At 41.9% G+C, this 27,124-nt stretch overlaps 1 protein-coding gene across 1 annotated transcript in view; it reads left to right on the top strand.

Moving 5' to 3' along the window:
- The first annotated feature begins 15,692 nt into the window (after window positions 1–15,692).
- Window positions 15,693–27,124, top strand: part of rhobtb4 (Rho related BTB domain containing 4) — a 44,121-nt gene continuing 32,689 nt past the window's right edge. Inside the window, exon 1 of the mRNA XM_037779169.1 lies at window positions 15,693–15,855. The gene's annotated coding sequence lies outside the window, so the exon portion shown is untranslated. The remainder of the gene's footprint in view (window positions 15,856–27,124) is intronic.

Genomic DNA, 27,124 nt, shown 5'->3' with positions numbered 1-27,124 from the left:
ACTGTGCAAAAAACAACGCATGACATAACGTCACAAAGTACAACACAGATGTTGTTTTCTAGGATCTTTTGAGACGAACTGAATGTGCCTTAACTGAAAACAAATATTGCCAACTCAGCTGTAAAATCTGGTCTTGCTTATCACAGGTCACATGAGTTTTTCTTTAAATTCACATCAGGCGACCAGGTATCATTGTAATCCCACCCACCTTATCGTGACAAGATAAGAAGAATCAGGTCAGCGAGGAATTGTGTGCTGTTTGTCAGTCTGGGGGCTAAGCGTGTATTAAATCCCTGAGTTCTAGTCTTTTCTGGTTTGCAGTCAACACAGGTCACATGACATCAACTGACAGGACTGTTTTGAACCAACACACACAAGGCAGGTTATGTAACTCAAATTTGGTAGGTACCAACTGACAGCCATGCTAATGCTGATTGCCGGATCAATTGTAAAGCGTAAACATGAACACACAAAGTCTTCGTGGAATCAATACTTTTCAGTATGTCATGTTGTGTCATGCTTCCCAGCTGCCTGGGGTGGTTTGGCTGACTATACTGGCTGGAGAGGGTCAGTGGAGCTGTCAATATCAGATCCCAAATGACAGGGACGCTGAGATTACATGACTAACTGGAACAGCGATGAGGGAGGGAAAGGTTGGTCAAAAGTGATGCATGAAATAAACACAGGATCGGAAGAGCATATAGAAGTAGAAGAGCTTGTTAAACAAAGGGCCGTGAGTAAAGTGAATTTTTCACAGAAAAACATGTGGAGACAAACAACAGCAGTCATTTATAGTTAACTAAGTCAATAGTTCTGTGCGACGCTCGGCTCTAGTCCCGTACACAGCCCCGGGGCCACTCATGCTGGGTACTGCTACAATACTTGTCAATAGTCGGCTCTTTAGGTGTTACACACAGCTGAGCACACAATGCTGGGGAGACCGGACCACAACATGAACTGTTCTCAGACATGGATGTGTGAATCTATGTGAATTGTGTATGCAAGTGTGTCAAGTAATAATGGTAACAGAGCAACATTCATTATCCTACTCATATTGATACTTTGAAATATTTTATTAATGAGAGTCACATGACAAATTCTGCAAGACCTTCAATGAAAGGCCCCCAGTGGTCCGATGTGTCACTTTCAGAAAATCACAGATAAACAACACACTGACCATAATATGAATTAGACTCTCTGACAAGTCACCATGGCATGATTAAGGCCCTTTATTCAGCTGTCCAGCTATTAAACCTGCAGTAGGCAGAATGTTTTTGGCATCATTGGGCAAAAATTCCATAATAACCTTTCAGCATATTGTAATTCAAGTGTTCTAAGAGATAACTAGACTTCTGTACTTCATCATCGCTCTGTTTTCAGGCTTTAAAAAATCTGCTCAGAGATGGCAGGCTCCAGCTCGGCTCTGATTGGTTGTTTTCCTCCGGTCTGTGAAATCTTGCAGATGCTATTAGGAGGTCCAGAGGACACTGGAGGACACAGAGGCACATGTTTTTTTTCAGATTACCTGTCTCATGCACTACTGTCAGGATATAGCGACCGTTTTATATAATCATATTTGCTCCATTTCTATCCACTGCAGCTTTAAGGCATGTGTCAAAGTCTCACATTCTTATTAATTAAAGTTGATTAACCAACAAGACAAGTTTGCTCAGTGGACAATTGCAAACGGGTATCGACCAAGCCCGGATTGTCAAATTCCACGCCACAATACAAGTTCATCCGTCAAGTTCATCCGTGACCTTATGTGTCAGTGGGTGTGGTAGGTATCTGTACGTGTTTGTGAACACCCCAGCATGAATATCTTCCAGGCTGTTTGTTTGTGTGTTCCTTCATTATTCTGGTGGAGAAAGAGCAATTTATCCAATGCCCATCCGGCCTTGTGGCAGCTGCCTGGGCCCGAGTCCCTAAGCCTACCGGGATAGAGCCTCACCAGGGGGGATGAAGAGCCTAAAGCCCCTCCAGCCTGCTGCCACAGACAGACCAGACCAGCTCTCTGACGTAGCAACCAGGAAACCAGCTCCTGTAGACATGCTGTATAAATAGATCTTCCATTTTAAACACCACACTGAAATGGGAAGGAGGGGGGTACGACACACTGACAGACCTGGAAAACTGTCACTGCTGACTGACAGACCCGCAGACATAGAGGTGCAAATCAGAACGAGGTCAAATAACATTTGCAAATGATCACAAAATAGGATTTGTCAGTTTGTTTTTGTATAGTATGTAAGGGATAATGAACAGCGAGCCGCGGTCACTGTTGCTCAAGCCTCCGCATCGCCCTGTCGGGGTTTATTTCACAATTATGACCCGCTAGCTGTACATTATCACGCTTATTACACGGCTACTTACTTAAGAAATCATTAATTTGACATAAAAACCGTCCACCAGAGTCCGATGTCAGAACTGCGCCCATAGCAACGGTCTGTTATACATAGCAACGGTCTGCTATAAAGAAATAACAGACCCTAGAACGCCGTGATTGACCAATCAGAATTGAGTATTCAACAAAGCCGTGTAATAAAGTATATAATAGCATATCACATGCAAACTAATAACTGCACTTTATTTGTTGCATGCATATGTAGGACTGGGTATTGAATTTCAGTATTTTTTGTTAGCATAGGCTGAAATGTTTCCATAGCATTGAAAAAGTGGCACTGTGTCGTAAATGCTTAAATGCTTGGTGAGAGTCTTGATTACTTATTCTGCATGAGATATTTTCTGATTTAAACCCACAATAACTGATTTCTTTGGCCGCTTGGGAACTGTTGACATGTCATCACCTTTAAAGTTGATATGGTGAATTTGTAAGCAAACGGTTGCTTACACATCTAGCAATTAAAGAGCAACATTGTCATTCCTTTGTTGTGTTTCTGGCCGCCTGGCAGGCGGTGATCATTTTCTCAAGGTTCATCACCACGAGCCGTCCCTTTCACATTGTATTATTGTTTTCACACTTTCATTTGATTTTGTTATTATAAAAATATTGATCATATCCACTTTAAATCATAGTTTTGCTAATTTTAGACTGATTTTAATTGGGGCAAAACATCCTGTAACATTTGGAGTCGTTTAGGATAGTAACATTGAATTATTCTTTTCATATGGACTTTAATTATTCTATGCAGCTGACATGGTGAAATGTTATGCATCACAACTTGGTAGGTGAAACAGGTTAAGAAGAACAGAGAAAGGGTGTGTAAATACATGTGATTTCATTATGGTGATTATGATAGTTGGAATGTGGTGTGACCGCAGTGGCGTGATGACGTGAACAGCTCATCCAGTCAGCAAACATGCACCAATGACAGAGACGGGTTAATAGCAGTGTAGTGGTTAAGCTCTGTTTTATTGCAACAAATTAAGCCATGCCAACCCACCCACCGTGGCAGCCACAGCTTCTGTGCATCATTAGGCTGTTCCACGGAAAACCACACCCACACAATGTCGTGGCAGGACAATCCACCCTTCCTGTTTATGTGGGCCTTTTGATTTGGGGGGAAAATATCTCAACATACAGTACTGACTGACTCACTGTATCCCAGGTCTTCTCTGGAAATCACAGCCCACGCGAAGACAAGTCGAGGCTCCACTGATGAATGAACGTCAAGGGTACATACCATGTTGTCAGACTTGGTTGAAATTATTCTGCTGAAAGTCTCGTTAAAAGATGTAACATTTCATTAATTATTCATTTTAGGTTTCCAATCAGTTTGGGTATATCAAGACTATGCTTTTGATGAACCATGTGGAATGATGTGGAAGCATAGCACCGTTGTACTGGATGCCAGAGATAGGAAAAATGCATCCCTGCTGTTAGGCAAAGTCATGCGGGACAGCTTAGAATCAAAAGAGAGGACATGAGACCATCCTTGACTCTAGGATTGGTTGTTTTATTTGATGCCATTTAAGTTGTTAAAAACGGAAAGTGAATACAGGGTTAAGTAGACACTGACCATTTAGATGTAGTCCATTAAACAGCAGCGATTAGTTGGTCAGTTCTGACCTCCCCTCACACTCGCACACACACACTCACACACACACACACACTCTTGCATATCCCCAGTAACGTCATTTAGAAGGCATGGGTAGGCAACGGGACTTAAGTGCATTAGATTAGAGTAAATAAACATGATCAGACCCTGCCATCTGCACTTGGATGGCATGGTTGCCTAGCACTGGGCACTGTTTGGATTGTCTGACGTTGATGTGCTGACGTTGGAGTGTGTGTTATTGTGTGTGATCAGGCATATGCGTGTATGCGGCCATGTGTGCAGATGGCACCACTCAAATGATGATGGATTCATTTTCTAGAAAGTCTTCCAAATAAAGTCTTGTCTCAGATTTGAATCAGTGTCTGTGTATGATTGTGTGTTTGTGCATGTGTTTAGTTTTGGCGGATATTTATTATAATAATATGATCAGTGATAATTGCAATAACTTGTTTTCACACCCTTCTTTCAGTAAAGGACATTTTATCATCAAAATAAAATATTTGATCGTGAGACAACACTAGACTGGCATGCTTTGTGTTGTTTATTCCACTCAGGAAAAACAGAATATAATACAATAGATCACTCTCATGGTGAATTTTTTAGACATCTGCTTTATGAAACTGATAAAAATTTGGTTGCTTTTAATTTCCAACCACTGTTTTTTCCCCCCTCACACATAAACACTCCTTTCATTACCTCTAAGTGTGTGGAGGAGAGAGTTATTGAGTCTCAAAATAGAGTCACAGCAATAATAACAGCAATATCCTGGCAACCAATATCATTGTGCTCTGTCAGTGAGACTGCTAATAGGGTTAATGTGAAAGAGATGAATGGGCGTCTTCGGGGCTCAACCTGGATTTGAAATATATACATAAACATTTCCATCAAACATTATGTGTGTTCTTTGTTTTCTCTGCATGGTCACACAGGTGTATATATGTGTGTTTGTGTGTGTGTCAGACATAGAAACAGAGAGAAATAAATGCAGGCTTTATGAGTGGACCAATATGGCATTCACCTCAGTGCGCACACACCATTCCTAATTGGCAGCCATGGAGAAAGCCCAGGGAAACTAACACTGCAGACACGTCATACAGAGAGGTTATCTGGTGCACCAACGGGAAACAGACACGGAACGAATATTCATTTTAATCATCTCAGTGTCAAGATGCACCGAGAAACAAAAGAGTGCATTTCCTTTTTTTTTTTTTAAATTTGTGGTGAAGGAAAAAATCAGCATGGTGACTTTTTAACAGCAGTCTTTTCTATGGTTATTGTTATTGCACGTAGAACAAAAAGGAAACTGGTTGATTTTTAATGTGATCCACAACAGTACCACCACAGAGAGGGCAGTTTCATATAGCACCTGCTGTGTTTCAACAGAGAGTCTTCAGTTCAGCTCTGGTGTGCATGTGTTGCGTGTGTGCATCTGTGTGTGTGTTAGTGGTTGGATCGGAAATCATTAATCAAAGCGACGTTTGTTCTGACAAGTTAAGCTCAATCAGTCCGAGGACGAGACATTTTAGTGAAACAAAAGTAGATCATCTTAAAATGTCAAATTCATTCTTTAGTGTCATGGTCCTGGGCTTTTTCATAGTCTGTTTCCTGTTTTATTTTGTAAGTTCTCTCCATGTGCCATGTCTGGTTTTGCTTCCTGCTTTCCTTTGTGTGTTTTCCCGCTTTTGAGATTGACTTTCGCTCCCTTATGAGTTTCACCTGTTCCTCATTAGCTCTACTGTCACCGTTCCTTCGTTATCTCCCTCCTTTCCTTGTGTATTTAGTCTTTGTGCTCCCCTTGTCTTTTGCCAGTTTGTCATCGTTGTCTTCATTGCTGCATGGAGTATCTTTACGCCTGCTGTTTGGACTCTTGTCTCGTAAGCGTTTTGCTTTATTGGTGTATTTTCCTAGTATCAGCCCACCTCTGAGTCTGCATTTGGGTCCTTCCTTGTCTGTGCTGCTCCCAGCACCACAACATTCAGAGTGTAACTTTTGTCATAAGCTCTAGTGCATGCTTTTCATTCATAGTCGATTGAGTAACCTTTTACATGCCAGGGATATGGTTCCTCAGAAGCTCATTTCTAGCAATGCTCTGCCACACATTCACACCTGGTTGCATCCCAGTATGAGCATGATGTGCATCTTTTACTGTTGGATACTGTCTATAATCCATAATAATTCCATAACTCCATATATTTTTGAGTTTCCCTTTCTTGTCATGCTTTCTTCTCCCATAAGTCTCTGCTTAGACAATAATATAGCTTTAATATTAAGAATTAGGGACTTTTAAACTGCTAGTATTTTGCATCGTAACCATAAAGAAAAACTGGGGTATTATTATAGGGTGGCTGTGGCTCAGAGGTAAAGTGGGTCGTCCACCAATCCGAAGGTCTGCGGTTCGATCCCTGACTCCTCCAGTACACATCTCGACGTATCCTTGGACAAGATACTGGCCCAATCCCAATGTCCACACTCACGAACTCACAGACTTTGAGGTGCGTTCCCGCAAAGTCCGTGAGGGTTTAGGGCTGTCCCACTGTCTAATCGTCAAGTCCTTGAAGGATCTCTCGTAGACATTTTGAGCCCTTTACGCACACCTTCTGTAAGTCTGCATTTCTGCAGACTTTGCCTGAGGGAATAACCCACATTGTATGGCCTTGTATAGCAGCCTCTGCCATCAGTGTATGAATGTGTGTGAATGGGTGAATGCTGACATATAGTGTAAAGTGCTGTGGTCGAAAGACTAGAAATGCACTAAATGCAAGTCCATTTACCATTAGAATTCTATATCTTCTATTGAATCCAAGAATAAAGATAGTTTACATTAGGTAAGATAATACCATTTAGTCCTTGAAGGCTCACAATGCACATGTTTTCATATCAGAAAAGATGAGTTGGACTGGTGCCCTACTTACCCTCTTCACCCAACACATTCCCCAGCTGTTCTGTCACTCACTATTAATGCAACACCAACACACGCACATTAACGATCTAATAACCTCATACAGACGATGACCCGTAGAAGTAGTCAGAGTGGTTTAATTTTTAACTGACTGGCTCTGACTTCATTATTGCTAGTTAATTTGTTTTCTTGCTAAAATCACTGGACGTGATCGTAAGCCTTCCATGACTATGAGATATAAAAGACTCCTTTGAAAAGTGTGTGTGTGTGTAGTATCACATAACAGAGATCGAGGGTAAGAAAGAGACAAGTTGTGAGTCTCCTCTGGTTCTGACTGTTACATTGTACTCTATTTCATCTGCCTATTACAGTTAATAGTTCTATAAGATGAACTCAACTCTTAATCATGATGACAGTGTTTAGCAAGAACGGGGAAGGCTGGAGGAAGAGAAGGAGGGTCATCATTGTTTTGATATAAACTCTGAAAGTAGATGATATCTCAGGAGATTAAAAACTTAAAAACCATAATACTGGGCAGAGGATGTCTTTTAGTTTTGCTTTATTGACTTGGTACCTGTCCCCCTCCACCCATCTGGCCTCATGCTTGCTAGCAAGGACACAGTAAGGTAAATGGAGCAGAAATACAAACACTGCTCATTATGCTCCTGAGAAAGCTGTCGGACCTCCGTGAAAAACGCAGTGACCCACACACCCTTCCATTAGGGCCAGTCACTCCCACACTGCATGCCTCTGTGGATGAAGGGAGATGAAAAGAGACAGAAGTTTGGCTATGAGAGATAGTCAGAGGAGAAGAGACCTTATGTTCTTGGAAGACCTTAAGATGCTCCTGCTTTGGCTGTTGACTCACCGGTGAGGAAACCATTAAACAGACACACACACATTTACACAGTATCCAAAGGAGACTTGAAGGCCCAGACCTCGCATAAATACAATATGATCAGTGGGTGTGTTCCTGTATTTTTCATTAGAGCAATGAGAATGACAAAGCTCATGAATATAAAGCCCTCTGGATGGAATCTCAAACCTCCTGTTCCCTGCTGAACGTCATAAGTCACGTAAACAAGAGACAGAGAAACAAAAAGAAAGAAAGAGAGAGAGAGAGAGAGAGAGCGGAAGAAAGGAAGAAATAAGAAACGAACAGAGAACAAAGGAAGAAAAAAGAGAGACCAGAATAGAGATCGGGAAAGAAAGACAGGAAGAAATAGAGAGAGAGAAAGAGATCAGAGTTTGTCTGGAAAACACAACCAATGGATGTCAGGGCAGAGGTAGCTGTGCTCGTCCCTGTTTCCATGGCGACCCGAATGTGCTGTCGGTGCAGTGACGCCAGTTGGGAGTATTGCGTTGCGGCCGTGCTGACATGAGCCACACGTGCCAATGCCCAGCTGACAGCACTGAGCATACGCCAGCATCTATTCATAGCACCTATAAGTGACACCCGGGAGGGACGCAGACAGCCCGAAGTGTGGGCCAAGGAGGCCAGGTGCCCAGAACTGGGTTGGGTTCTGGCCCAGGACTGGATGGCACCCCTTGATGATGGAGGTGGATGGATGCATGCAGAGATTGAGGGATCAGCTCATGGCGGGGGTTATGTCATCTTTTCTCTGATCTCTGTCCACACTGACAAAGTGACATCTGGCCCCTCAGTCACCACGAAGAATTACACAAATCCCTGCTTTTTTTAGGTCTCGAAACATATGCACATGCACAAAGTGAGCATGTGTGCGTGGACAACATACCCACAAATGGGGAAAAGTAGCCTACGCAATCGTGGTGGGGTCATGAGGGGTCAAACAGCACTTGTTTTGAGGCACATGTTCAGGGTTCAAGTTCAGCTTTATGTGGGTGCAACGGCCAGGTCAGATGCAAAAAGGCAGCATATGAAAATGCACAACATACTGTAAATAGGCTACTGACTGCATAAGAACATGGTGCAGAAACATACGGCATATGAGGATATAGCTGTTACGTGGGGGCTGCAGAACTGGTGGACACAGACAGGGAGGTAGGAATGAGTTGAGTTTTATTGTAGAATACAGGGGTGGCAGTGGCAAGGCCTGAGCTGAGGGTCCAGTGTGTAGATGATTGAAATCCAAATTGGTCCGGAGCAGAATCCTGTGAGTAGTGGAGCCGTTGCGGGTGTCCAGAGCAGAGGATGGCAGGAGCTGGAGCACAGCAGTAGAGACTACAAGGAGAGGGAAAAAACAGGGTCAGAAGAGGTTTTCTGAAAACTAGAAACTTTTGCAGAAACTGGCGTGATGCATAGACGAAGCAGGTGCTACGATCTGGCAGCATGGAAGTGCCAGGGCTGAGTATACAGTAAGTAGAGATCGTGATTATGGAAGAGGTTGCAGCTGTATAGGCTCTGTTCTGACTCCAGCACACCTGTAGACGATCACAGTGATACAGGAGTGAGTCCTAAAACCCGGAAAAGAGTTAGCATTTTAGCACTTCAATGGGGTTTTTGATGGGTTTTAACACAACCTTAAGAAATTTTAATGTTTTGTTCTACAACATAAAATACATCAATAAATACTCCACTTGTGAATTTTGAAGCCTTTATGTGTGTTAAAAAGGCGGTTGCTAACAAGTGGCTAAATGAGACTACTAAACGTCATCACGCCAACTTGTCCGCCGTTACAGCCTCATTGTTTATACTACTGCGCTCATGTGACCATGGTGTAGTTCGTTTATAGCCTAGCCTTAGCTTTTAAATTCTGGCGATTGCATTTACACTTCAAAAATCACAAAAGTTGTGTTAAATTATTAAGATTATCTTGTTGAACAAAACGTGTAAATATCATAAATATCATCTTATTTTCTGCAATAATCCAAAAACCAATGGAAAAATCTCATTGGCTTTTTGTCGAGGGAACCAAGGCGATGCTAACTTCCTGGTTGGCTTCCAAAAATACGTCATCCCTGGAGCACTCTATTAAGAAGGTGTTGAATTAAAGGTGGAGGGCATAGAAAGGGATGTTTTTTCCAAACTGCCAGTTCCTGGAAGATCAGAATAGGAACACGTAGTTGATTAATATGTAGGACTCTAGTGACCCACCACTTCCTGGCTCAGCAGAATCACGGGGTGAGAGATGGATGTGCTTTCTCTCTCTCTGACTCACAGTCATTTAATTTTAGTCACATTTCCTGTTTTGTTCTGGGATGTGTAATTGAAAAAGATTAGCATACAATTTATCTGTCTTCTACGTGTTCTCGTCTTTTGTCTTCAAAATCAGATTTTGAATCGACTCAAATTAGATTACATTTACTGTAATTGTGTGTATATATAAATATGAGCTATAATTACTGCCTCGTGGTTGTATTCCTCCGCCTACCAGTCAAGTTGCAGTTTACATCCATGTCTGTCCAAAATGGCATAATTTCATCATCTTATCCGAATAGACATTTGAAATTGTCACAATTAGCAAATTAATTCTTCAGTTATGGCCAAAAATGACCTTTGACCTCCAAAATCCAATCAGTTCCTCCTTGAGTTTCTTCAAATGTATGCCAAATTTAAAGAAATTACCTCCTAGACACTCCTGAGATATCGCATTCATGAGAATGGACTGGACTGACGGACAACCTGAAAACATAATGTCGCTGGCTTGGAGGCATAAAAATATGGAGTGCAACTTACATTTTAGTGTCCCTTAAAGCAGACTGTCACTGTACAAATAAAAGTAGAACATCTAAGAATTGTTTTACTGACAAGATGGCAAAAAATAATACTACAATCACAAAAAATTTAACAGAAAGTCTACTTTTTCTGACATGCATAAGTAATCTCTGTATATTTTTAAAGAAATTAAATTCTTCTTGAAACAGTTCATATTGGTGGTATTTCACATCATATATATATAATCACCTAACTAGCTAAACCTGAGTCTGACACTGTGGCTCATATCAATTGGAAGACCTCATGAATTATCTGTTTACAAATCAATAACTATGCCACAAAGTCGAGTTGTAATCATCTTTCTGAGCATGGCTGCATTATGATGCCAATTTACCTTCACACCATGCTGCCCAGAACGTGGTACAGTTGGCAAAAGGGACGGAAACACCAAGTCAGTGCCTCCTTTGTGAGAGATTGTTCAAGCTCAATTGGTACTTGTGTAACTCTGCTTTGTCTGTGAGATCAGGCAGAAGAATAGCAGAGGCTCTGAGGCGAAGAGAGGCCCATTGTGGTCAGTCAGCGCCCATGGTTGGATGTCATTGTGGTCATCCGGTGGCTGATGTCAAAGGCCATTGTGGCTCCTAACGTGCCGCAGTGGAGGTGCAGAGTTGCTGAGTGAAATCGATCTGAGCGTGGACAAAGATCGCCATTTTGTGTGTCTGTGAGTTTTGCATTGTTTGTTTATGTGCTCGTATGTGTATTTCAGTCTGTGTTGAGTGCTGTGTTTGTTTGTGGAAATCGAGCCGACGCAGGCCTTTCACACCACTGGGATCAGCAGTTTGCCCCCTCAGGAGAGAGACTGACAGACAGAGAGGGGTGAACCATGTGAACGCCCCCATTATGCCCCTATTGTGCCCACGCGGCTGTATCAATAGCGCTGTAGCACAGGCCATTGGCAGTGGAAAAGTGCTGTACAAGACACTTTGAGATAAAGGTTCAGTACACCTGTGTGCGGCATGAAGAAGAGAGGGGACAAAAGAGCCCTAATGAGAGCAGAGAAGTGGATGGACTGAATATGCATGCAGTCATATGACCTTCAGCGTACTGAATGTCAGCAGAACACAGGAAACAAATAGAATAGAAACAGCATGATGTTCCACCACCCATCTATATTGGTGTGTGTGTGTGTGTGTGTGTGTGTGTGTGATGACTCCAGAGTCTGCTGGCCACAGCCTGAGGACGGTTGCCTAGGACTTGCATGCACATTGAGATGGGAGCAAGCCTGGGCAGGTCGCTCCTTCGTTCTCTTCACAGGCTGTTTCAGATGCTTGGCTGAGCAGCAGTCTAATCTGTGAGAGAAGTGGGGCCTCTCAGTCTGGCATGTATGCTTTTGTCAAGTTAAGGACAGAGTTTGCATACACAGAAAACAGCATTTTTTTTAAAATAGAAATGCTGACGAAGATGCTAAAATGCTTTTCTGACAGCTCAAATAAACAAGTTGACACTGAAGACTGAATTAGAGTGCAGTTTTTTGTGTCATTTTGTACATCCTGTGCCTGCTTGTTTTCTTAGTGGAAGTTTAATACTTTGTGATTTGATTAGATCGCCATAAGTTCAGCAAAACCCTGAAAACACGAGCTGTCTGGCTATTGTCAGTGTGTGACAAATGAAGAAGTCCCTCGATACAAATGAACCCAAAGGAACCCATACAGAGGGATGTTATGTACAGTACTGTCATGATGCCAGTGAGAGATGCTGTGATTTTGGCCAATTATATTAACATTGATGAGACTGAGCACAAGTTGGGCGACTAAACTGTCTGAATAACGCAGAGAGGACACACACGTGGCAGATGTTTGACTGGTGATTAATAGTTTCTTCTGTACACCACAGTACCTGTTCTGAACAATGAGGCTGGCAACCTACTTTACTACACAATAGAGTTTTACTAGACTTGAACATCCACCCAAATAGTTTCAAAATTGGCTGGGTGGGGTAGTTGTAAGGACCAAAACAAAGGTGTCAAAATGTTGTTTTGCTGCCTTGCACAAACACGCAGGTTTGAAGTCAGCAGTGTGACCGACTGAGTAAAGACCTGCTTTTAAGCTATTGAGGCGTCTGAAGCGCTACTGAAGTGCTCTTGAGAAAGATCACAGGAACATCTTCCTGTGAATTTTCAATGCAGATATGTGTATTGATATCACAGTATATGAAGTGTCACATACTATTGCGAATAAGGCAGCAACTAATTATTTTTCGAGTAATCTTAAAGATTATTTTCTTGATTAATTGATTCATTATTTGTTGCATAAAATGTCAGATGGCTATCACAGTTTCCCAAAGCCTAAGGGGATGTCTTCAAATGTCTTGTTTTGTCCAACCAACAGCTCAAAACTCAAAGATATTTTGCCTATCATCATAATAGACTAAGAAAACAAGCAAGTGTTCATATTGGAGAAAGTGGAAACACTGTTTTTTTGTACTTTTGTTTAAAAAAACTGAAACGTACAGTGTGTAGGATTTGGCAGCATCTTGTGGTGTGGTTGCAGATAGCAACCAACTGAGTACCCGTCCCCTCACTCCTCCCTTTCAAAGACTGCGGTAATGTGACCCCCAGAGTGCAAAACCATGGTAATGCCATTTGCCTCACTCACGGGCCATCCTTACCTAATAACACTACTTTAGGAGCAACGGAAGTCAGACGGCGGCTGGTGGTACCAAGGTTTTGCACTCTGCGGCTAACGTTACCGAAGTTTCACAAGCGTATCAGAGAACTACAGTGGCCTTCAGGTAACGTAAAAACGTGAAATGCTCTCTCTAGAGCTAGTGTTTGGTTTGTCTGTTCTGGGCATGGATGTATAAAGAGAACTGGATACAGTTAGCAGGCGTCCGTTCATTCCTACGAGAGTTGCTCAGTGGCGCATGAAGCTAAAATGGCTCAAATCCATTGGGCCATAGATAGCGTCAATGGCCCAATGGCATCACATGACGGACATGGAAGTTGTAGAACCACCATTTGGCCACTACGAAAATTTGCTTCAAAGCCCAGCGCTCTTCCTAGGGGCTTGGTTCGGGGCAACATGGCGGACTCCGTGAAGAGGACCTGCTCCCTACATAAATATGAAGGGCTCCTTCCAAGCTAACAAAAAAAATATTTTGAGTTTCAGGTGATTGTATACTAATGAAAACATACTTATGAATATTATATTCCATTTCTGCAAATAGATCCCCCGAAATGTTACACACTGTTCCTTTAAAGATGAATTGATTATCAAAATGTTTCATCACTAATCAATTAATTATGTCAGCTTTAATTGTGCATTATGTGAGTCTTACACAGGTTGCAATACAAAACAATTCACTAATTATGTTACAATACTGCATATAGATACTGTAGGTTTCTCACCGATAACACATGCTTGCACTGTATCTGAAAAAATCAAGGTTTTCATCATGTGAAAAATTACTTTTGAATTTCTTAAAGGTCCCTTATCATGCTCATTTTCAGGTTCATACTTGTATTTTGTGTTTCTACTAGAACATGTTTACATGCTGTAATGTTAAAAAAAAAACTAAAGTTTCCTCATACTGCCTGCCTGAATATGCCTGTATTTACCATCTGTCTGAAACGCTCCGTTTTAGCGCATTTTGACGGAATTGCACCAGAATTGCGTTGCTAGGCAACAGCTTGGGTCCATGTGTACTTCATGCCAGCTGATGACCAGGGATAAACTGGGATACATTTAGAATGTTTATATTTAAATTGTATCAAGGGTCTAAATATTGTATATTCGTGACATCACGAATGGGCAGAAATCCTGACAGCTTGTTTAAAATGCACAGTTTCTGAATACGGGCTGTGTGTATTTCCCTGTGGATTGAGTGTTTCGATACTTTCACAGTATTTATATAGGACTTAAGCCTGCTTTATAATAAAAAAAAACATGAAAATCTCACTTGTTTTTTTATAATATGGGACCTTTAAGATGGTATGTCAAGTCAAAAAGTGCTAAAAAAAATATCCTAAAAAATTTTTATTTAGAATATGAGACGCACAAATAAGTCCCAATAAAATAATATCATAGCCCTGATTTTCTATGTACCCTATAGGAATATGATGCCTGGAGGAGGCTGGCACACTCTCCCTACTTTATGAATGGATGGGTGTGGCACTTAGTGACTAGCAATGAGGTTTGTCGTCACTGCGCTCGTTGATAGGCGCTGGCGTGCTGCTGTAGTGGGTGAAGGCTGGTCCGGAGGAGTGAAACATAACTGGGCTCTGCCACCGCTTGGGAGAGAGACAACGAGAGAAGGAAAGGGGAGAGGAAAGGACACAGACAGAGACAGCAGCGAGGACTATAAACTTCTGGTGAGAGACATTTTGGTGAGATATACATAGATAGGGGACTAGGATAAATAAAAAAACATGGGATGCGATATGACAATTTTATTATAGGGATATGTTCTTTTTTAATATATGAAGTGAACAAATCAAATAAGCATTAGAGATGAGATGAGATCAGACAGATGTGCAATGAGGATTGAAATGCATGCGAGCTGATATACAAATTCGTGGAAAAAAAAAAAAAAATCCCATCTGTGATGTGTAAAGTGAAAAAATATTTAAGAGGAAAAAAATCCAGCAACACTGCTGTGTGAAAACAAACAAGACAGACAAAAGAAAAGTCGAGGTAAGGTTCTCCCTCCTCCATGTGCTCTCCTCTCCTTGTAGGTGTGACAGAAACAACAAAGGGGACGTGGTGGTGGAAAAAAAAAAAAAACTCGCATCAGGACCACAGCCCAGACAGACAGATCGCAGCGGAGAGGAACACAATAACTGCTGCAAGCAAGAGCATGTCTGCTGCTTTTTTTGTGCAATATGCAGCAGCAGTAGTCTTCATGTAATTACATTCCTCCTTCCTGCGCGTCTCTCCTCGGCTGCAACAGTCGGGAGTATTTTGTTTTTCTTTCTCCTGTCAGTTCTGTAAGATCTTCAGCGTTTTACAGACGGAGCAGATCATTTTTTGAGGACGTTCAAGTTCCAGATGTTTTAGAAACATGTGAGTTGTGTGATTTAGGTGTTGTCATCCAGAGCGATGCTGTGTGAAGTGATCGCATGTGTGTTTGTGCTTTGCAGTTTTAATGGGAAGAAGAAGAAGAAGCAGCAGTGAGACGAGACGAGAGAGCTGCCTAGAATAAACTGAAGGGAGAGGAGGTGTGATCTGAGAGAGGACGTCGAGGAGAGAGAGAGAGAGAGAGAGAGAGACCTGAAGATTCCAGAGGTGGATGTGTTTTTAAAGGTAGGAGCCTATAAGTTAGTGTTTTAACTTGAAGAAACTGTGTATATGCTCGCAACAAAACAGCTCAGACCCCATGTGGATAGATAATGGTTGCATAACGGTTCAGTTAAGTTTGTGTTTGTTCACAGTTTTGCACTTCTGGACTTCTGAACTTGCCTGATTTTTTTAACTTCTGCTCTGGACAGTATGCTATTGTTAACCAGGATACAAACTTTATTAAATCAATTTGGGTGTGTCACTTGAAGTCAACCCAAGACACAAAAAATCTGCATAAAACTGATAAAAGTCATGTCGCTTCTGCCCTAAAAGCTCAAGAGGCAGTTTTATTATATAACTTTTATTGCTTGTTATGCTTTGGTTCTTTTTTTTTTTTTTTTTTAAAGTATGGAGATATTGTGCTAAAATGGTGTACTCAAGAGATATCACACAATGTTACCTTGAGGAATGGTAGCAATAACAATTTAGAAAAAGGCAATGCAATTACTTTTTATGAAAGAGCTGATTATAATTCGAAGTATTAAAGCGGCAGCATGCAGAATATTTTTTAGCATCATTGGGCAAAAAATCCATAAAAACCTTTCAGCATATTGTAATTCAAGTGTTCTGAGAGAAAACTAGACTTCTGCACCTCCTCATGGCTCTGTTTTCATGCTTTAAAAAAATCTAGCACGTGACGGAATACTTTGACCAATCACAGGTCATTTCAGAGAGTGTGAGAGCGTTCCTGGTGTTCATTCAACGGAGGCAGCTGTCAATCACCCGCAAACTCCGATGAAACGGTCAAACTAGGCAGCGCTGATGAAACATCAATATTCTGTTACTGTAATGCCTATTTCTCTCCTCAAATGTTGTCAGAAACATCTTGTAGTGTACTGTTTAGCCGTAAAATGAGAACGTTTACTCCGGGTGGTGGGCGGGTCACAAACGTTCTCATTTTACAGCTAAACCGTACGCTACAAGATGTTTCTGAAAACATTTGAGGTGGGAAATAAGCATTACAGTAACAGAATATTGATGCATATTTGATCAGCGCTGCCTAGTTTGACCGTTTGGTCGGAGTTCGCGAGTGATTGACAGCTGCTCAGAGACGGCAGGCTCCAGCTCGACTCTGGTTGGTTGTTTTCGTTTTTGTGAAATCTTGCAGAGGCACATGTTTTTTTTTCAGATCTCATGCACTACTGTCAGGATACAATGACTGTTTTATAAAAATAATATTTTAAAGATATTAAAAATATATAAAAAAATATTTCCTCCAATTCTACCTAGTGCTGCTTTAATAGATACTAAACAGCATGCAGTCAATATTATAGTAGTTCAATGATGCCAAAATACTTAAGCTGCCACAATCTTAATATGATCTAACCGTAAGTACCTCACACTGTGTATTTCCCTGTGGGCAATTAAAAAACAGGCTGTATTAGATAACTTTATTTGGCTAAGCCCAGGTGTGCTTTATACTGTTTTAATCAGGTTCTCTTTGATGATACAGTAACCAATCAGTGACTCAGTCTGCACTTTGCAAAAAAGTCCAGTTTGCTTGGCTTGGTTAAATACAGATATATCTCCACCACCTGCAGCCTGGATGAGTGAGTCCATCCAGTGAGGCTTGAAGACATAGCTGAGGAGTGGAGTCACTCAGTGTCTACGGAGCCAAACAGTGGCTGCTGTAGTTATACTGTATATGCTAAAGCACACTGAGGCCAAAGCATGGGAGGAAACTTGGTATCTCTGACAAACAGCCAATCCAGTTATCAGCTACACCAACACAAGAGTCGAATATTTCCTATAATTTTTTTTTGTGTTCCTTCCTCTTCATTTTTCCTACACTGTGAGCACAGAGCAGATGGTGGGTGTGGGGAGGGGGGAGGGGGGGGGTTGGTCTGATAGAGTTGACATCAGTTCCTCCGCTCTGTCCTGCTACTCTGTGTTTTTCTATCAGCTGTGGAATTTGAACCATTCTTTCTTTGGGGGTGAGGCCCGTCCCTCTGTCTGCCCCTGCTCAGAGGAGTGGGTTGTCTCCAGAGGCGGCTGTGAGTGTGTGTATGTATGTATGTGTGTGTTTGTGTGTGTGTGGGGCTTTCCAGTAGAGTTGCACACCAAACATTCCTGGCTGCTGGATGGCCGTCTGGTGGGCCAAGTCCACACAGCTGGGAGTCATATAAGAAGCCGGGTCTTTGTGTGAGTCAAGCAATACCGCACACACATTTGGTCACATGCACACACACATATGCTGACACACATGCACACACACATATGAACCCACATCTCCCCTCAACTGGATCCAGAATGACTTGGGGGCTGTGAGATGTGTGCACGGGGAACGTTTGTGTTGTTTGCATGTATGTATGTCTGCAAGGATGGAGAGTTGTAATCATTAAAAATGCTAAAAAGCGATCCCCATTGAAAGACTCAAAATTCACATCCTTGGACGCTAACACAGGCATTCACACATAGAAAAGGAAACTAACAGAGACTCATAGTCAGCATACAACAGTGTCTCCTTCTCTTCCTAACACCACATGATGTTTGTCCTCCTAAGTAAGTTTTGGAGAGAGAGAAAACATGGTGGGGGGGGGAGAGAAAGAGAAGCAAATGATTGTGCTGGTGATGGCAACTGTGCAGTTTGTTTCTCTCTTATTGGCTGCCTCTTTGGTTGTTTTTGAAACAGTGTGTCAGTGAGCAAAGAATGTGTATGCAAGAGCAGAAAGCAGAGCGAGACAGCGAGGGGAAAGTTAAGGAGCGTTTAGGCCTTGTGGGCCGAGAGAAGAGAACTGAAGAGAAGAGAAGAGAAGAGAAGAGAAGAGAAGAGAAGAGAAGGAGATTGTTTGAAAATGAATAAGAGAGAAACTGAGCTGTGGAGAGTCGAAAGAATGGAGGAAAAAGGAGTGCGGATCCTGAGGAAGAGGGACGCAAAGGGGTTTTGGCTGAGGGGAAACTGGAGCAGTGCAGGCTGAGGGAGTGAGAAAGAGAAAGAGAGATTGAGAAAGAGAGCAAGCGAGAGAGAGAGTATGTCAGGCGCTAGAGTGCATATGTCTGTAAACAATCTAAATCAGAGGGCAAAACCTCACATCTTTTCCCACTTCCTCTTCTAAGTTTAAACAGGAACAAAATAGTAAGGAATGGCTCTAAATAGAAAAAAAAAATGAAATAGAAACAGTTAACATCCCCCTTCTTGAAGAAAAGGCTTTGTTAGCTTCTCAGAGCAAAAAAGAAAAAAACTCTTTCACAACCGTTTCCACATGTTAAACTCCTTTGAACATCTGTTTTAACTTCCTCTAATGTGGCAATCCGCTGCACTGTCACTAGCACTCTCTGTTTCTACTGTATGTGTGTGAGGCCGAGTGTGATCAGCTTTACCGGCCTATGCAGCTGGTCTCAATTACAGTGTGCAAACAAATGCCACCATTAGTTTGGTCCACTAAACAATAAAAACGATATGAAATCAAACACATATGCCTGCAACACTCCTATAATTCCATGTATGCCAGAAGTAAAACACCGTCCTTTACAAGGTCAGACAGCTCATGTGTGAGGGAATGGGTTGTGTGTGTGTGGTGAGAGACTTGGATAGGAAGGTGTCGTGTCGCTAGTGAGGACAGGACAGGGTAGGGTCGGACCAAGAGGGCGAGAGGAGATAAGAGTTCATTTCAGGCAGGGTGTCTTCATCCGCTGGGCAGAGGCCAGGGTCTGACTGGGGGGTTGTGTTTATATCCAGGATGGCTGCACTGATAGCGAGGTGTATTGCACAATCTCACTGTTGACAGGATATGGGGAAAGAGTTCTGGGCCAAAAGTTTTCGCGCAGAAGCGCTTCATTTTTTGGAGCGGTCAGTGCTTTCTGGCTGTAACTAAGTAACAAATCACCCAATTTTGCTTCTGTATGTCAAAATAGTTTCTATAGTTTTTTAAATCTACTTAAAAAACTCAACTTTAGTGGTTGTTTCTTAGTGTCACTTTATGTCCTTCAGGTTCTGTGTCGTTTTCTGTGCACCATCACCTGTAGGAAACTCACATGCTCAAACGTTCAACATTGTGTGGCTTCAAAATGACAGATTACCACAGGCCTGAGATAGGTTCAGGTTCAGGGTCAGGGTCAGGTAGCAAGCCAGCTGGAGAGGAGCGAAGATGCTCTTTAAAGAAATTGTGGATTGACTGGGCATTGACACAGCATATAAAGGTTGCTGCTGCTTTTATCACTCCCTAACACACCATATGATTACATTTGAATATTTCCTTCTCTATCTTACCGAGTTCATGTGTGTGCGCCTGCATGTGTGTTCGGAAAAGAGACAGCATGTTACGCCACCAACACCAAAAAGGCACAGCTTGGCTGCTTGGCTACAGCTCCTCTCTATTTATGTTCCTGTTTGTGTTTGTGCGTTTGCGCTTCTGCGTATCACGGCGGTGTGGATGTATCACTGCAACAAATATATCTTCCTGTGCATCTGCGTGTCATTATGCATGCATATTTTTGTATGTTTGCATCTCCGTGTGCAATCTGAACCCCGGGTGTCTCTTTCTTTAGCATCTGCTTGTCTCGTTTGTGGCCGAAAGCCGATCCCCTTGGGTGAATTGGCTCCAAAGTCATATGACGACTGAGGATATGCCAACTAGGTATTCGAGTGTATGTGTCACAGATTGCATTTCACACCATAGGAGGTTGTCTGAGGGTTTTTATAAAGGTTGTTGTGAGCGCTACAAGTGGGGTTGGATGGGCGTGGTTGTCCTCGCAGCCCCTACAGGACTAAAGGAGGCTGACCCACGCACACTTCCCACTTCCCATGTCTGTGTGGGACCAAACAGCCCCATATGTCTGGCTTCTGTGTTGTTCACACGCAGTGGGAATCTCTAGCGTCTCTCATTTTCAATGCCTCCGAGCCTCGGCTGCCTGTCTCTTTCTCTTCCTGTTTGTTCTCACATCTTGTCTGCTTGTCTGTTCCACCTGCCTTCCTGTAATAACTCACATCCCATCATACACACACACACACACACACACGCTATTCAGTGGCTGTGGCTTTCATTAATTGAGAATTAAGAAACCCCAATTAGCACCCTCAGCAACATCAGGGACTGGCTGTGTTTGGGTGAGAGAGGGAGAGTTTGTTCACAGTTTTCTTGTTCGTCCATGAGGGAGAGAGTTGCTGCTGCATGCTTAATGTCACGTACGTTTGCCCACATGTCATTTTAGCACTGATTTCTTGTGTTAATGGGACCCTTATGCGTCTGATGGAGAACAATGGTTAGGTGGTTTCTTTAGATTTTCAGCAGGGCTGTCAAATTATATTAATTTGCATTTTGAACAGATAAAAAATGTGTGATTAATTTGAGATTAATATTATATTAAGTAATAATATTACTATTTTAAACGATTGATAGCCCTAGTTTTGAGTGATCTTTATTTTATGTTATATTTCTGTGCTATATTTTCCTCTTACAGCGCTCCCCGCACCCGAACAGCATCACCCAAACTCATGCATACAGACTACACCGATTCAAACACAATGACTCACAGAGAGAAACACATGAACTCCCAAACCCTCATTTGCAGACACCTTCATATAGACGTAAACACATTGACACATGCATTATACTCACTGCCCGCCTACATTCCTCTGTCTCTTCTTTAGCAAGGCTTTTAACTAATCTGGAGTGCGAGAAACGCCCAAGGGTGCCATTCCTGCTAATCAGGGTCAGACCAGCTTCAATGTTGGCCAAGGCACTAAAAAACCACATGATTTAATCTGTAATTGTTTTTGTGTGTGATTGCCGTTAAGGTGAGGTAAGGCTAAGGTGTTTCCCTTCAAATCTATTTTTACCCATACGCATTGTTGTCTTTGCGCTCGTAAACGCCCACACGTCATTTAATCAAGGGCTGCCCGATTTTTGCAGTTTCAGGAGGCTGATGCAACCTGACTGACACACTCTGTCTCTCTCTCTCTCTCTTTCTCACACACATGCAAGCACACACGTACCAGAATGGATGAATCAGATTTGCTAACTGAAGTTGCAGATGAGAGCTCTGCCATCATCCCAGTCGGTGTTTGTCTGACTCCAGTCTCTGTGGTTCGCTCCCCATGAATATCTGAAATTGACTCACCATATAATATGATGTGGTTTGGTTAGCCGGTTTCAGCTGAGATCTATTTTTAGTCATTGCATGCTTCAGGAACCTCTCCCTTAATTAGAACAAATTGAAGGAAAAACTTCATAAAACGTAGAAGTCAAGTTGGTTCTCTGCTGTCATTTGGGGTTTTTACCTAATAAATGAGAGTCCAATGGGAGAATAAGCCGTTAATATGTAAATCAACCATATTTGTATGAGCATGGGCAACACACTGAAACCTGCTTATATTTTGTGAGTTATAGCTTGTACATGTAGATCTATGTAGATCATAAATCCCTTTGTAAATCAGTCATGGTCAGACTGCTATCAGGCCATTAAATAGGCGTTATCAGTTTTTTATTAGCACCATAGATGTGGGTCAATAGACGCAGTCACTACGCCTACTACGTTGTAAAAGTGAAAATGAAACTTAATAGCAGCATGTTCTAACACGTTGTAAAACGGAATGAAACGTTCGAATGAACAAAAACAAAATGGCTTCTTAGGTTTAGGCAACAAAACTACAACTTCTTTAGGTTTAGGCGATACAAATAGTTAGGTTAAGGCGACAAAACTACAATTTCTTAATGTTTAGGCAATAAAACAGTTAGGTTTATGCAACAAAACTACAACTTCTTTAGGTTTAGGCAACAATACTACAACTTCTTTAGGTTTAGGCAAAATCTCCCCACCCCCAAATAACAACTTTGGTCAAGTTTACTACCTACTAATGGGTGTAGTAGGCCCCTACTGACCCACATCTATGGGGCTTATAGCAACTGATAACGCCTATTTAATAGCCTGAGAACAGTCTAATCGGCTGGTCATTCAGTCTGACAATAAAATAATCCCCCTTTTTGTTTCTCTCTCTGTGTCTCTCACTAGAATACATCACTCCCATTTCAACCTAAATATTTAATCACTATCATCAATATCATTCCTATTTAATATCATGTGCTACTTAATACAGATGCATTTCTCAACAGAGGTCAGGTTATGCAGAGTTATTGACTTCCTGAGTGTTATTATGCTCCATTATGGCTGTTATGGTTTTCTGTTAAATTGCTTTTTACTTCCCCCTCGCTGCAATGATCAATAATACAGTAGGGACATGCTGTTTATCTAAACTAAACGATAAGATTATGTTACATTTTGTTTACAAATTCCCAACAAAGCGTATCATCTGAACATTTCTCTGAAAGTTCACAAGTGGTTTGGATTAGCTGGGATCTACAGTAATGCACCGTCCAAAAGAGCTTCGACCCCTTCGCCCTTTGCCCTTATTCAAATGATTAAAGCCTTGTTGGCTGTTGCTGCAGCTCGGCAAATGAATGACATGTGGCCACAGTGTGAGGTGACTATTGTATGCCGGTTTTATCACCAGGCCACGGCGCGGCAGAGCGGAAATAACTGGACACCAGTATAGATTTTTCCATCACACTATTTCAGGATGCCTACTGCCGCATACTAGTGTATCCGTTGTGTGTGTGCATGCATGTGCCGTCTTGTTCAACTCAACTTCAATTGGAGATGCATGTTGACCCCCCATTTTTGACACATTCAAGCAGTACGTAAGGTATTGTATTCCACTGCTGTCAGGTGAAAATCGTATCCCTATATCGGGTGATTTTTGTGGCCAGCTGAAGGATTACATGGCTCGTCTATTGCCTGAGAAAATGCTTTGACCTCTCTGTGTTATAATAAAACCCACTCAAACTCTCTCAAAGCCCTGTTGGATGAAATCAGAACTGCAATGGCCATTGAGATAAATGCATTTTCATTTTCGCTCCGTCTGTGAGATGCAAGCTTTTCACAACAGGTCTGTTTTTGTTTGTGCAAGTTCGATACAATATGAGGAACTCCAACTAACAGATTGGATAAACAACATGCAGGCTATTTGAAGTATACACAACAAAGGACCTTCCTGTTTTGCCTCAGCTCTCTGTAATGTGGTTTATTTGTCAGTCTGTGTCTCAGTCTGTCTGTGATTTTTGCTGTGATTTTAGACTACTGTTCTCTCCCTCCCCTCCATTTCCTCCTCTCTATTTCTGTATCTGTGAGCAACAGTGTGTTTTAAATAGAGGCAGACTGATACTGGTCTTCTCAGCCTGATACCAATGGAGATATTTAGGAGTAGTCGTGTTGATAAAGGACAACATATTGGTAGATATCAGCATTTTACTTTAACTCACATCCTTAAAACAACAAAAAGAAACATATTGAGTTGGATATTTCACAGTTACCAAACTTACAAATATAACATTTACATACTACAATTTAATTTTCATATCTGGCAACCTTCTGATATACTGTATCTTTGATAAGCCAGTATGAGCTGATTAAAGCAGCACATAACTGTAGCATTCAGGCTGTAGTTTTCAAGGCCTATAGAGCTGTGGTTCTATTTTTAGACTTTCCTCTATTTTTTCTCTTTATTTCTTATGAATAACAGGATAATTGTATCTCCTCAAACCTGCAGTAGGCAGTATATTTTTGGCATCATTGAGCATAAATTCCATAATAACCTTTCAGCATATTGTAATTCAAGTGTTCTGAGAGACCACTAGAGTTGGCTCTGTTTTCAGGCTTTTAAAAAATCTAGCCAGTGACAGCAGACTTTAGCAAATCACAGGTCATATCAGAGAGTGTTTCTATTGAGCGTTCCTATTGGCTCTCATCCGGCTGGTGGGGGGTGCTTGGTATTTCCTCAACAGATCTCAACATGGCTTCCTGGTCTGCCAAACTTTCTCATTTTACAGCTAAACAGTACACTACAAGATGTTTCTGAAAACATTTGAGGTGAGAAATAAGCATTACAGTAACAGAATATTGATTCATTTTTGATCAGTGCTGCCTAGTTTGAACATTTGATCGGAGTTTGCGAGTGATTGACAGCTGGCCCAGAGACGGCAGGTTCCAGATCCTCTGGTCTGTGAAATCTTGCAGATGCCATAGGAGCACCGGAGGACACAGAGGCGCATGATTTCTTTCAGATTACCTGTCTCATGCAGTACTGTCAGGATAAAGTCACCGTTTTATAAAAATAACCTTTTTTATAATCATATTTGCTCCAATTCTACCCACTGCAGCTTTAAACTTCTAAAAGTTATTCAAATAAAACTATAAATCACTCTTTAGTTTAACTGGTCACCACTGGTGGACATATGCAACCTGTGATGAGAGGTCCCAGGTAGACTTTGCTTCATTTTAACGGGTAGGAACCTCTGGTGTATGGTACGTTGCAGAGTGTGCTGGGTCGATGCACTGACTGTGTGCAGTGTGATCTCTGCCTCTCTGTGCCAGACTGAAGTCCAGAGGTGTTTGGCTTGGCTTCAGTCTCTGTTTGATCAGGCTGTTTCTAGAATACTGGCTGACCTGTGCCGAGGCCAAATGCATCTCTCTCTTCTCACAACGTTAGCATTTTTCTTTTCGCTCCGGCCCCTCCTCCTGGTTACTGTCACGTCGGTCACAACTTTGCACAATTTCCTCCAATTTCATAATATATATATGAACTGTTATAATATGTGAATTTATCACCAGATGATTGCAACTTAAACAAGAACAAGAACGTGACCTCTGTCCTATATGCTGCAGCGCTCCATTCGCCCTCCCTCACCTTTTCCTGTTTGTTGTCTGACGTCAACCTCAGTCCGAAGTTTAGTCTGATACATCCTCACCAGAGTGTGAGAGTCTGTCTGTGGGCCTGTCTGGGGTTCAGAGAGGTTACCAACATTCCCAACATCACCACAGGTAGCAGTGAGGTGTCAACGCCCAGTAATAGAGTCGCAATGTATTGTTGGAAAACCCTCCTGGCAGATGACAAATTACAGTACTTTGTTGTTGACCACCCATTGATCTTCCATTAATGGGCTGGTCAATAATGCTCTTAAAGGTACCTTATAGTATACAGTGCTCTAGAGCATGATGTTAGGCATAATAGTAACCCTATCTGAAGCAGAATTAATGCAGCTGCTGCCTGCTAGGTCAGTTGAGTCTTTCATAGAGGAAACATTCCCCCTAAACACTATTAGGCAACAATAGGCCATCGTAAAGTAAAAACCAGAGGTCTGTGGGTTTCCTCTTTTACAAGGGTAGATTCTAATATCCAATCCATTTACCTTTTCCCTGCTATCACTATATTAACGAGCCCAAGGAACATATCCCATTTAAAGCACTTTGCAGGTAGTCTGTGATAAGCTCCCCTCTTATCCCTGCTGATGGATTTACTAAAGGACATATTAAGGAGTTACTGGGGAATATATCTGGTGGCTTAAATCAATTTCAAACTGACATTGAACCCACGGTGTATCCGGGGGAGTGTAAGTGTTATAAATCTAATCAGACGTGGCATAGAGAACATGTTCAGTGAATTACACTTGTTAAAGGCAGCGATGTTTGACATGGTCGTGAACTCAGTGAGTCAGAATCCCATCATCAAGTACCAATCCTGGGTCTATATTCTTTATTCTTCAGTGTTTAGTGCTGCGTCTTTCTGCCAATACTGTGGGCAGTCTTACCTTGCACGGCAGGTGGATTCTCGCAATGTCACGAGATCACGTGAGAATCGAGGGATCACATATCACCTGAAAATCCGTCTTGTCAGGCTTCCATCTTGCAGATGCTGCAATAGCATCCGTTATATCAGAACTGGAGAGAATTTCTTCATCGAAAGAAGAGCAAAGAACACTGAAGGCTTTTCTCGAAGATGTTTTCACTCTTCTCCCGACTGGCTTCAGCAAGAGTTTGATTGACAGATTGGTTCATCCAGTATTTTTTGATAGTGCCGGCCCTTTTCCAAACAGTTTCCAACTACGGCTTCTCAGATGGTTCTGTGTACCAAACCGTCAGGTTAGTGTATAGTCCAACATCTCTGTGGAAAGTGTAGATGAATACTGAATGAATAACTATAGGATATAGCCTACTACATTCGTTTACAGGTGCATTGCGACTATTGATATTTCAATGATAAACTTTGGTATTTAAATGCTCCCCATGGGTAACATTGGATCAGCTGAATACTGATGACAGCATTCACATTTTCCATTGTGATTTTAGACTGGGCTGCTCACAAGATCACATCAGACTTTCTATAGTTGTAGACTTCAGCTGCTTCTGCAGTCCATGTCCCTATAGACTAACCTGCTGATGTTTGTTACCTCACTAACCT

This window comes from Sebastes umbrosus, chromosome 8 (genome assembly GCF_015220745.1).
Source record: "Sebastes umbrosus isolate fSebUmb1 chromosome 8, fSebUmb1.pri, whole genome shotgun sequence".
Taxonomy (NCBI): Eukaryota; Metazoa; Chordata; class Actinopteri; order Perciformes; family Sebastidae; genus Sebastes; species Sebastes umbrosus.
This window is presented reverse-complemented; position numbering and strand designations above follow the sequence as displayed.